The 11,033-nt window shown below is 51.4% G+C and overlaps 1 pseudogene; it reads right to left on the bottom strand.

The window, feature by feature from the left end:
* Nucleotides 1-5,336: 5,336 nt before the first annotated feature.
* LOC142091706 (von Willebrand factor A domain-containing protein 5A-like) overlaps nt 5,337-11,033 on the bottom strand; it is a 521,312-nt pseudogene continuing 515,615 nt past the window's right edge.

The raw sequence follows: 11,033 nt of genomic DNA, 5'->3' as shown, positions 1-11,033 counted from the left end.
TTAATCATCAATTTCTCATCATTACTAATTAGGATTACGATTTGGGTCTTGAGTTAGCATAAAATGAGCAGGATCTTCTTTTGCATTTATTCTCTCATTTTCTATATTTGCTTTTTCTAATATTACCCTCTTTTCTTCAGGAGTAAACAAATTATTCAAAAGAATTTTAATATCTTGCCAATTTGGATTATGATTTTCAATAATTGTTTGAAAAGGTCTATACTCCTTTTCAGAATTCTTTCTATATGATCCTGCTAACTCTTTCCAATTCATTAAATCAGAAGTTGTAAATGGTACTTTCACAAATACTGGCTCCCCCCTTGGGCCTGCTGCCTGGCGAAGGGGTGCTAACAATACAGAGCCTTGCTGGGTTCTAGTCCTGCCAGCCATCGGACTAAAAGTATTGCTTCCTCTTGCTTCGGTTTCAGAAGTTTCATTTTCATTTGGTGGTACTAACATTTGTGTATCCTCCTCTTCTCCTAGTTTTAAACATCATTTTCCTATGCTACAAGCAGAACAACAATGCACTTTTGGTTCCTTATTTTCCATCATCATCATCATCATTACATTAGAATCTAAATCTAAAAGTTTACATTTTTTCCAAATTTCATGATCATTTCTCAAAGAAAAAAAAAACAAATTACATAAGGTACCTCATAACATTAATTGTAAAATAGTATTATATTGCAAGGTTCCCAATTCTGGCCATTTTTCCTCATCTTCTAATTTATACATTGGCCACCATTTAGTACAATATTCAATTAATTTATCCTTTCTCAAAGGATCACCCCCAAATTTTCCCCAATGTTTAATGATGCATCCTAAGGGGGAACAAGGTGTTACTTTTGCTGGTTGAGCTCCCATATCTGTACCAAAAAAGAACGTTCTTTACCACAACTTCATATACTCCAGTCGTCACTGTCAAACGCATATGAATATACCGGTTTACCCCTGGCGCCTACAACTTCATATACTCCAGTCGTCACTGTCAAACGCATATGAATATACCTCTTTACCTGTGGCCACAATTCCTTACCAAATGCATGCACAGTTTTATACTCCAGAACAATATCTCATTTACCTTAGCGTTGCACCGTTGAGTCGCTCACCTGCTCTGGTCGGGAAGAATACTCACGGAGTCCCCGATCAAAAGGTTGGTGCGCGCTGGAGTCCGGAGAGCAGGGTCTCCCCACCAAGAGCCGGCAAGTCGATGCGGGCAAGGCTTCACAGCAGTCCCACCTGGGTCGCCAAAAACTGTTGTCCGAAAAGCGGATTCGTGCCCGGCGTGCAAGTAACCAATTCCACACGCTCAGGAGAGAGATTGTTTTATTCAGGCCTGGGTGCTCAGTGGACTTGCCACAAATCAAGCACACCTGGTCTAGTCACCTTTCTGTTTATATCCATGCTTCTCATACATATTTTAAATTTCCTTATTACATATTCATTACATTTCCGAGAACTAATTATAATATTACATCATCTTAAACACATGCGCACTAAAGCCTTTAGGGTCTTCTTGGGGGTCTCGGGTGGTCTCTGGTGGTCGGCAGGGTAGTGAACTCTTCATGAACTTATCTCCTCTTTACCTTATAGGGTCGCAATTTGTCCCTGAGCCATGCTTGGACCACGTTTGTTTATAGTTTCCATAGCTAAAATTAATTATCACTACCTCTAAAACACACAGCTTATAATTAATTACTACTCCACACAATTACAAACACACACCTGTTAGTTATCTAACTTCTAAGCAACAAATCTTCATTGTTTAAAATTACAGAAGCGAGCAATATAGAATCCACAACAAACTAAACTATCTATCACCATAGTGTTCTTAAATTAAAACATATACATCTTGATCTCCTCCAGTCAAACACCCACTCACTAGCTTCATCATTCTGGTTTCTTATTAACTGGTCTTTTAACCCAGTTCTGGGTGAGGGCTATACACAAGATGATAACACTTTGAAGATTAATGTTGATTAAGATTAACATTAACACCGTGCCGTGCCGTGCCGTGCCGTGCTGCACGCAGAGCATGGCCGTCAGGCTGGGCTGCGCTGCACAAATGCCCCGGCCGCAGGACAACCTCAGCAGCTCCTTGTAACGGAGGAGCCCACAGGCAGCGCGTGCTCGGCGCTGGCGATTACGGCTCCTGCCTGTCCTTGCCTGTGTCTGAAAGCGCAGCAAGAAGTTCTCGTCTGAACATGTGAACATCCTTTCTGTTTGACAATAGAAATGATGAATACCATTGTTTTCCTTGAAGAAAATCCTCCAGTAGTTCGAGTGACCTTTCCACGCACGGGTTCTGTGCGGTGTGTTGCACCCTGGTTGGAGACCCAGCTGATGCTTTACAGCTTGGTGTTCCCAGCATCTGAAGGGACATAAAATTTTCTATATTATCCTCTCTTTCTTTATAGAGTTAGCTTTGATAAATAGCATTTTAAATGATAGTTTACAGGGCCTGAGTGCTTTTCTTAGTGGGATCATAGCAAACCAGCACCTCCTAGTGCAGACTAGGAGGCAAAGGTCTTCTCCAGGCCACCTCAACACGTCGGGTGGGGTGATCTTGAAACCCCCGTGCTCTGAGATCTAAGGGGCAGTACGCAGGTCTTGTGGACCTCAGCAGGTTGGTAGCTCTCAGGGATCTGAGAGTGCTTGTCCTAAGGCATCTGAAAGTGCCTGCATAACTACAGCACTATACTGCTAATAGTGACCATGGCTGGCTGGCTCCGTTTTTGATAGGTATCCACTGCCAATTGTCAGAGTTAATCATATCGCAGCTACATTGTAGACACAGACCGGCAAATTTAAACAAACATAACTGATATAAAAGCACCTGCTATTGCTGTGATTATCATAACCACATGCCACAATCTATGTCAGGTATTACAGATCTCTACACGTGCACTTATAGTCACCACAGTTTCTTTCCTCACTGGCTAATTCAGCTTTACACTTTCCTCCCCAATAACCGAGGAAATCACACAACTGATGTCATATCACATCAGATGCCCTCTCTCCTGTCAGTAGAAGAACAGGCACTGCAGGTATTGAGTACCTCTGAGCTTTCAGCTGTGGTTTTGGGGCTCTGTGCTCAGCGTTGTCAGTAAGAGGCTGAGTGAACAGAGGGTGAAGTGGGGAAGGGGCATCATCCAGAGCATGCTTGTGGTAAGTACCCATTACGAGCCTGAGTGCGTGCTCAGGGCACATCCACACTTGATGAACAGAACCCTCTGCACAGACCGCATCCTAGGGTTTTCCCAACACTGTGGATAAGCCCAATGATGTCCCTGCTGATTTCCTCCCCATGACTTTCGAGCCTTTACAGGGAGATGGAGATGGTGAATGAAAGCACCTAGGTGGTCCACAGAAATCCTGGGATGAATAGGCTGCTCAAAAAGGTGATGCACTCAAACTCTAATACACCTTTCTCCCAGGCTGGGATGAATTGTGTCTGGAAATGCTGATGACATGTGGAATTAGGAGAGATTCCCCCACTGAACACTGTGAATGAAGAGTTTCCAAATCTCCTGGGCAAATGGATGAGAGTTAAGTGTTAAAAACCTGAAGGAGTGAGATGAAAACCCAGGTTACGATGAGAGAGGGAGTGTTTTATGGAACAGCCCAGTGGGAGATGATGTGAGAAGTATCAGCCACCTTGGCCTATACTCTTGCCAAGCTCCTCCAGCATCTCACCTGAGGTGTGTAAGTGTCCCAGGGCTGGGTCCAACACCACAACAGCACAGCTGTAACTCAAGTCCCAGAGCCATGCTTTCTAGAATTTCAGAAGGGGTAAGCAGGAGAAAGACATCCAGGAAAGGGCAGAACTAAACCACACATCTTTGCCTCTCGTTTTCACTGTGTAAAGACCTCTGGTTAAATCAGAAGAGTCCAGATGTGCCTCAGCAAACATGGCACTTTCCTCTAATCTTCAGCATAAAGTGATGACTTTTCCTGTGGTGGTGCCTGGGAAGGAAGACTCAGGTCTGGGTGTCGCCTGTTCTGCCCCATATCACTTCCCTCCCTGTTCTCTCTGAAAACCCTTATCTCACAGGAAGGCCAACAGAACGTTCAGCTCTTTCACTCTTCCTTCCATAGCTGGAGCTCTGGGCCTGAAGCACCTGACTGCCATTTCCTAGTGTTACGGAAATAATCAGTGTCCTGGAGGGTGTCTCCCTTGGGATTTCAGGGAGGGAGCACTGCATAAGGGTATCCCTGTGGAGGATGAAAGCTCTGAGCTGGTGCAAACTGTTTCAACACCTCAGGCAATGGCTGTCCCTCCCCAGACCTCCAAAGCATTTCAGCCTGCTCTGAGAAAAAGAGAAACTGAGGTGGGGCAACAAGCACAGGCTTTTCCAAGCTGATGCAGCAGAGCCTGGTGAGGCTCCAGAAAGGGGGTTCAGCTCACATCCTGCAGAAGACTATAATGGGATTGACTCCTTCAGAATTGGGCAGCTGTGGGTGACTGAGGTTGCCTTTTCAGCCTCTGCCAATGGTCAATGGGGAGAAAGAAGCAGAGTCTGGTATCCTCTCCAGGCCATGGAGACCAACAAACTATGATCAGATGAGTCACCCTTGGGAGTCTCTTGGAGGGAAGAAGCCAAAACCTCTCCCTGGATCAACAATGCATTTGTTGGTGGCTGAAGTAAGCTGAGCTACCAGTATTTTCCTCCAGTCGTGATTCACCTCTCCAAAATGTGAGGTCCCCAATGCCCTTCTTTCCTCCTTCTACACCCTAAGGAGTGTGGGAGGGCACATTCCTCTCAGCCCCGTCCCATTTGCATCTCTGGGGAAGGTGACCCCTCTGTCACTGTTGGTGACACTGTCTCCCCACTGACCTCCAGGGCAGGAGGGGGTTGCCAGTGCACACAGACATTTGTGCTGTGTCTGCTCCAGACAGCAGAGGTGAAGCTTAAAGGGAGAACAGCATTTATTTTCAGAGTCGCATGCTCCAACGGAGTTAAAAAGTTAAAGCTAAAACCAAGTTGGACATTAATCACCTGACACCTTTTCTGTTGCAGCTGGGATAAGTTAGACATCAGCCATCTATCTGCTGGGTGAAGTGTTGCTACAGCCGCTACCGCTAAGATCAAGCTGAAATAAGTTCAAGCTAAAAGAAGTCTAGAAAAAGCCTGGCAAGTCCTCAGCTCTTGTCTTGCTAACCTAGAACAGGTCTGTGCTCTCCCAAGAGCAATGGCAGCACCTTATGTACTGTATTGCAATCCACAGCTCTCTGGGAAGCGACGTCCTTTCATGCCCCTCCTGGTGACTCATAGATGGCCCCTGCAAGGAAGGATCATGAGCCCAACTGAAATAAAGGCTATGTCACACCTTTTGGCTTACAGAAGATTCACCGTTTATTGGAAAATGAATCAGAGACTTTGCCAACATGGGCTGAGACCCATGAATTCAGGGCCCTGGGGCAGGAGGGAGTACATTGCATGACTGGTTTGCTGATCAAAGCTCCTGCAGTTCTACCTCCAACATGCTGACAGTTTTCAAAGCAACCTCGCCCCACATGAGCTCTCTTGGACATTATGGTGGGCTGGGTCTGATGTAGATGAGAGTTTTACTTCCAAAACCATTGTTTTACATGGCAATGCAGATATGGGCGTTCCTGACACAGCCTGGTCTTTTGGGGTAAAGCAAAGAGGTCAGCAAGTGGGGTGCAGCAGGAGTCCTTCATTGGGAGCCACTGCTGTTGTGCCTGCTGTTGACACCTCTAAACACTCCTCTGGTGTGCACAGCACTCTCTTGTCAAGACAAAAACCATAGAATCATAGAATCATTTAGGTTGGAAAAGACCCTTAAGATCATCGAGTCCAACACTATCAAGTCCACCACTAAACGATGTCCCTAAGCGCCATCTTTGTGGAGGCCAGTAGCCCATTTTGCCAAAGCCTAATTCGGGAAGGGCAACCACGGGGGAATGTGATGCTTCCTTCCCACTCCCACCTCTGCCCAAACCAGACACGCTGGAGGCTCTGAACTAGAGCTTTTCTCTTGAGGAGTCCAGCATGGTACAGGTTCAGCCCAACTAGTAGAAGACATAAGCAGTGAGAATTCATCTGTAACGTAAGACCCCAGCCGGTAGCAACAGTGGTATCCCAGCATGGTAGTGAATTTAGGCTCTACTTTCTGGCCCTTTTTAGCTCTGCAGGTGCTGCTGGTCTGTACCACAAGGCATGGGGTGAGCTCAGAGCCTGAAGACACTTGGCTCCACGCTGCTCCCAAGGAGGGTGTTGGCTGCCTCCAGGCACTTGTCCAGCTGGGACAGGGGCACTAGGGGAGTCAGGCAGGAGGGAGAGTCCACAGATGGAAAGGAGAAAGGGGACACAGGACTCCTTCAACTGCCCCCAGGAAATTGTGGTCCTGCGAAGGGGTGAGGCAGGTCCCACTGGAGAGAGAAGGGAGGAGACTGTGCTGTGGGGATCAGCAGGAAAAGGACCCTCAAGACTCACCAGTTCGGCTGCACAGCCAGGTCACAGCCTTGAGCTCCAGCAACTCACAGAGGCCTTGGTAACACTTGTCGTTTCTGTGCAGCCAGGTCACAGCCAGCACTGTGGCCCAGATGCTTGGCTCCACGACCTGAAGGAGAACAATGACTCAGACCAGCATGCAGTGCTGAGCATCCTCCCTGCCCCCTCACTGCTTCCCACCCCTTCTTTTGTGGCTTCTGGTTTCTGATCCCTTCATTCTCCTCTGGCTGCCCTTGGGATGCCAGTGTTGCCACCAGCCAAGGGGTTCCCACTGCCCCAGGATGACACGCTGCCACCATAAGAGGTTCTCCCCTTACCTCACCAGGCATCTTTCCCTTGATTTCAGCCTCATCCATTTCCAGCACAGAGGCCAAGCCTGAGCTGAGGGCCCAGGAGCCATCTACATTCTGCAGCACCACCAGCTCCTGGCACTCAGCAAAGGCTTCGGTGAACCAAGGCCCAAAAATTGGAGAGCACAAAACAAATTCCGTGGGATCCACATACCTGAGAGAAGAAATAGGTGGTGCTGGTGGTTTACATGGAGAAGATGTGAACAGGAGGGTTGGGAGAATCACAGGAAGCTGACCCCAGAACATTATCTCTGCTCTTCTTTAGGCAGCTACCTGCACTCTAAGCTCCTTCCTGCATGTCCCCAAAGCACTCCCACCCACAGAGCTTTCTGGACACCCCTAACTCACCCCCAACTTTGACCATTGCCTCTTCTCCTGGCATTCCTGCCCAGCCATGTCCCAAGACCTCTCTTGATAACCCCCCAACACATCTTATCCAAATGTGTATTTATGATCCAGCACCGTCCTTGTCCCCTCCCTGGGTTTCCCTGAGCTGGGTCTCGTATTCGCTGAAGGACTTTCAGGTTTAAGGGTAACTAAGGGAAGGGTTAAAGGCAAAATTCATTGGTTTCCACGCCATGGGCAAGACATGGCAGCATAACCCTCCTATCAGACATTAGATTACCCCATACCTTTTGAGCAAGCCCCCCGCTGGGGCAGGGCAGCAATGCCATGGGCGAGTCGATGGAGGGCAAGCCATGACTGACACACTGCTGTCAGCCAGCCAGGTGGGACCCAGATGGTCCTAGGATAGCAGGAAGAGACTCTACTGGAGCCACGAAGCTCAACGATCTGGCAGGGGATGAGTGACCGGCGGGGTGGCAACAGTGCCAGGGCCCTTCGAGGGCAAACAGGGAAAGGGGCTGAATTAAGCGCGTGGGAAAGAAGCACCTGGTGGTGATGGGACCTGCCCCGTGAGACTGGGGGTGGCCTGTGGCTGGGGTTCCAGCTCCAGTGGAATGAGAACATCCCATGGAGCTGCCCCACCAGCTCTTTCCCGCAAGTGTCTTTCCTTACCTCGGTACCAGGTGACCCTCTGTGATGTGCAAACCCCCACATAGCTGGTAAAGGGGCAGATGATCCCCGAAGTGAGGCTGATCTCAACCGCGCGATGCCTTGGTTCGTCCCCGGACCCACTCGCAGCCTCTGGCAACAACCTCTTCAGCAAGCATCTTGCGGCCAGACGATGCCCAGCCAGCCTGGGGACAGAGAGGGGTGAGGCCTGACTACCTGGCTCGTCTGCATGCTGGGGAAAGGTGGACAGAGAGGGAGCCTGGACACCTGGGTTCTCTCCCTTCGGGGGTGAGGATGGACAGAGGGAAAACCTGGATGCCTGGGTGCCAGGAAGGGGGGAGAGTGAGGGGCAGGCGGATGAGAAACGGGCAGAACGGGGGGTGGAGGGACAGAGCAAGAGATGCTCGGGCAGACGGGAAGATGCAGGGCTGGGTAAGCAGAGGAATGGCTGCGATGGAGAGAGCGGCGGAGGGGCGGGCGGACGGACAGACGGACGGAGGGCGGGGAGGCAGGGCCGGGGGGCGGAGACACCCCCACCCCCAACCGGGATCGCTGCAAAGCTCCTCCCGAGCACCCCCCCGGTCCCCCGGGGGCCGTGGGGGCAGCGGGGATCCGGGATGCCGGGTAGCCTGGGAGGCTGTGGGATGGGGAGGGCAGAGGGGGCACCCCCGGGGGCGGGGGTCTGGCCGGGGTCCCTCGGAAGCCGAAGGGGCGAGTGGGCGGGAGCGTCTGCCACCCGCGCTGCGGGACGCCGCCCCGCATGAGCTGCTGCAGCCCCGGCAGCGTCTGCGCGCCCTGCCCCGCCAGCGCCCGGGCGGGGAGGGCGTCCTGGGCGGGGGCAGCGTCCCTCGCCGCCGCAGGGTGCTCCGGGCACGGCCAGGGGAGGGACCGCGCATCGCTCGGCGGGACTGCTCCTGGCCAGGCGGAGTCTGCCGGGCCTCCCCGCCGCCAGCCCTCCCGCTCGGTCCCACCTGGATGCAGCGGGCAGCAGCTGCCAAGGGCCCCTGCAGCCGGGGCAGTGTCCGTGTGCCCGAGGAGGTGGCTCTCGCCCTCCAGGAACCTGTCCCCCTGCCAGGCCTGCAGCACTGGCTGCAGATTCGGAGGCTGGGCGCAGGTCCCTATACCGATTAGTGCCAGGCTGTTAATTGGGTGGGGGATTGCAAAGAAGCAAAGCCGACACACTGGCCAGCCGAGGAATGGGAAGAGCTGGCAGACAAGCTCAAACTTCCACGCCTACTTCTGACGGGGGTGTTTCCTCTCGTCTGCTGCGCTGGGACGCTCCGTCTCCACCCTCCTTGCATGAGCCAGCCCCGTGCTCATGCTCCCTGGCAGTCAGCCCCTGGTCGAGACAACCTACCTCACTGGTGGTCTCTAGACACTCAAGGGGCCACATTGCACTGGACTTCAGGTGTGCTGCTCCCAGAGCACTGGGAGTGTGCACAGCACTGAACTCTCGCTTCTCCAGCAAACCTGGGCAGCTTCCTGCAGCCTGCCTCTCAGGATTGGTGTGATTCTCGGACAAGACCACTCCAAGGGCCGTGCTGACAGTGTGACAGCCTCGATCAGCACAGACAGTTCTAGCTGCCTTTGTTCAAATTCTGCCACAGTGCGACCAGTCTCACTACAGTCATGGAGATCACGTTCTTTGAGGAAGTGAGTGAACCAACATTCACGTGCTGCTGGTAGATTGGCCCATGACTACCTTCAAGAACTGGCCGAACACCCCATGTTGTCTCCAATAGTCCTGATGTTTCTCAGTAGGCAAATGAGTCCCACGTGTAGGTGCTACATGCTGCATTTGAGCAGCTAGGGAACACTTCCCTGCCTCTCGGATCTTCCTTTCCTCACCACAGGTGATGAGTAAGCGGCATGCTTGGTCAAAAAGTGCCACAAACAATGAACTGCTGACCCCTTAACCTAGCTTCACCTTCCCAAAACTTCTGTCCAGCTGGGATGCATACTTGCAGGTTCTCACTGACTCTTGGTGGAGACCACTTGATGGCGGTGAATGGTTTTGGGGCGCTGGACCTCCAGTATCGCTCTTCTGAGCATCTCTGGAGGACGTCAGCCTCGTCAAGTCTGGGCCTCTTTTGAAATGCAATGAAATAATACCTGGTCTTAGTGTGGCATAAAGGTAGTCTGCTCGGATGCTCACATACTTTCTGTCCAGACAGGACAGCAGAGTCTCTTGCATCCAGAATAGGAAGCAGCCAGGTGAACAACCCAGCTGATGGTACAAGGAGTTGCCACAGGGCTGGAGGGCAGCTGTGTGCTGCTGCTGAGGGGATTGTTGTAGCTACCCCCTGCCTCTCGCACACATACATGCTCTCAAGTTCTCCAGCATTCACCCTATGCTTTCATTTGTGAATTCATCCCTGGCAGACAGCGCTGCTCAGAAAGGAGGGGAACTGAGCTGTGGAGAGGTTGTGGCCCCGGGTACAAATCCACGGAAGCATTTGGGGTACCACGTTTCCACTGGTTTCTTAAGCCTGCACGGGTCCAGCAGATCTGAGTGTGGAGGGCCCTGCCAGGGAGCAGCAAAGGCCAGCTGCTCCACAAGGGAAGGGGAGTTGGGAGCCAAATGCAACAGTAAGGTGGGTGGGAGCAGTGACCTCACCAACAAGGAGCCAGGATGCTGAGGGGTAAGTCAGGGTCAGGACTGGGACCAGAGACAGTGGTTAGGATCAGGCACAGTCAGTGGTCACCCAGCAAGTCAGGTAACAGTGGGGATGGGCCCTTGCTTCTTGCTTTCTTCACAACAGCTCGTATCAGCAAGGGAGCTGACCTTGGACTCGACCATCTAAACTGCTTAACTCAGGCAGCTGAACACCGGTAGGGGCACACGCTCCAGGCTTTGAGTGTCTGCATCCTGTGGTCTGGCGTACCGTACAAGCTCTGTATTCTCACGCTACTTTTGTGATCAAGCTCATGTGCAAACTTGTGCCATCCACCCAGATCTATTCTGGCGTGAATAAGCTTCCAGACGTGCCTCTTCCCTCAGCTGGGGGCAGAGGGTACCTGGAGTAGGCTCATTTTCTTTAAGAAGTTCCACTTCCAAATTTTCAGAAGCTTTAGGAGTGTAAGAGTTTCCATTGAAATGGGTAGGGAAAGGGAAGGAGGCAACCTAGGGAGAACTGATTTCCCCTTCTCTCTCCCTTCCTGTCAAGATCACTCTGGCAGGAGGAAAACA

The sequence above is a fragment of the Calonectris borealis genome, chromosome 22 (genome assembly GCF_964195595.1).
Source record: "Calonectris borealis chromosome 22, bCalBor7.hap1.2, whole genome shotgun sequence".
NCBI lineage: Eukaryota > Metazoa > Chordata > Aves > Procellariiformes > Procellariidae > Calonectris > Calonectris borealis.
This window is presented reverse-complemented; position numbering and strand designations above follow the sequence as displayed.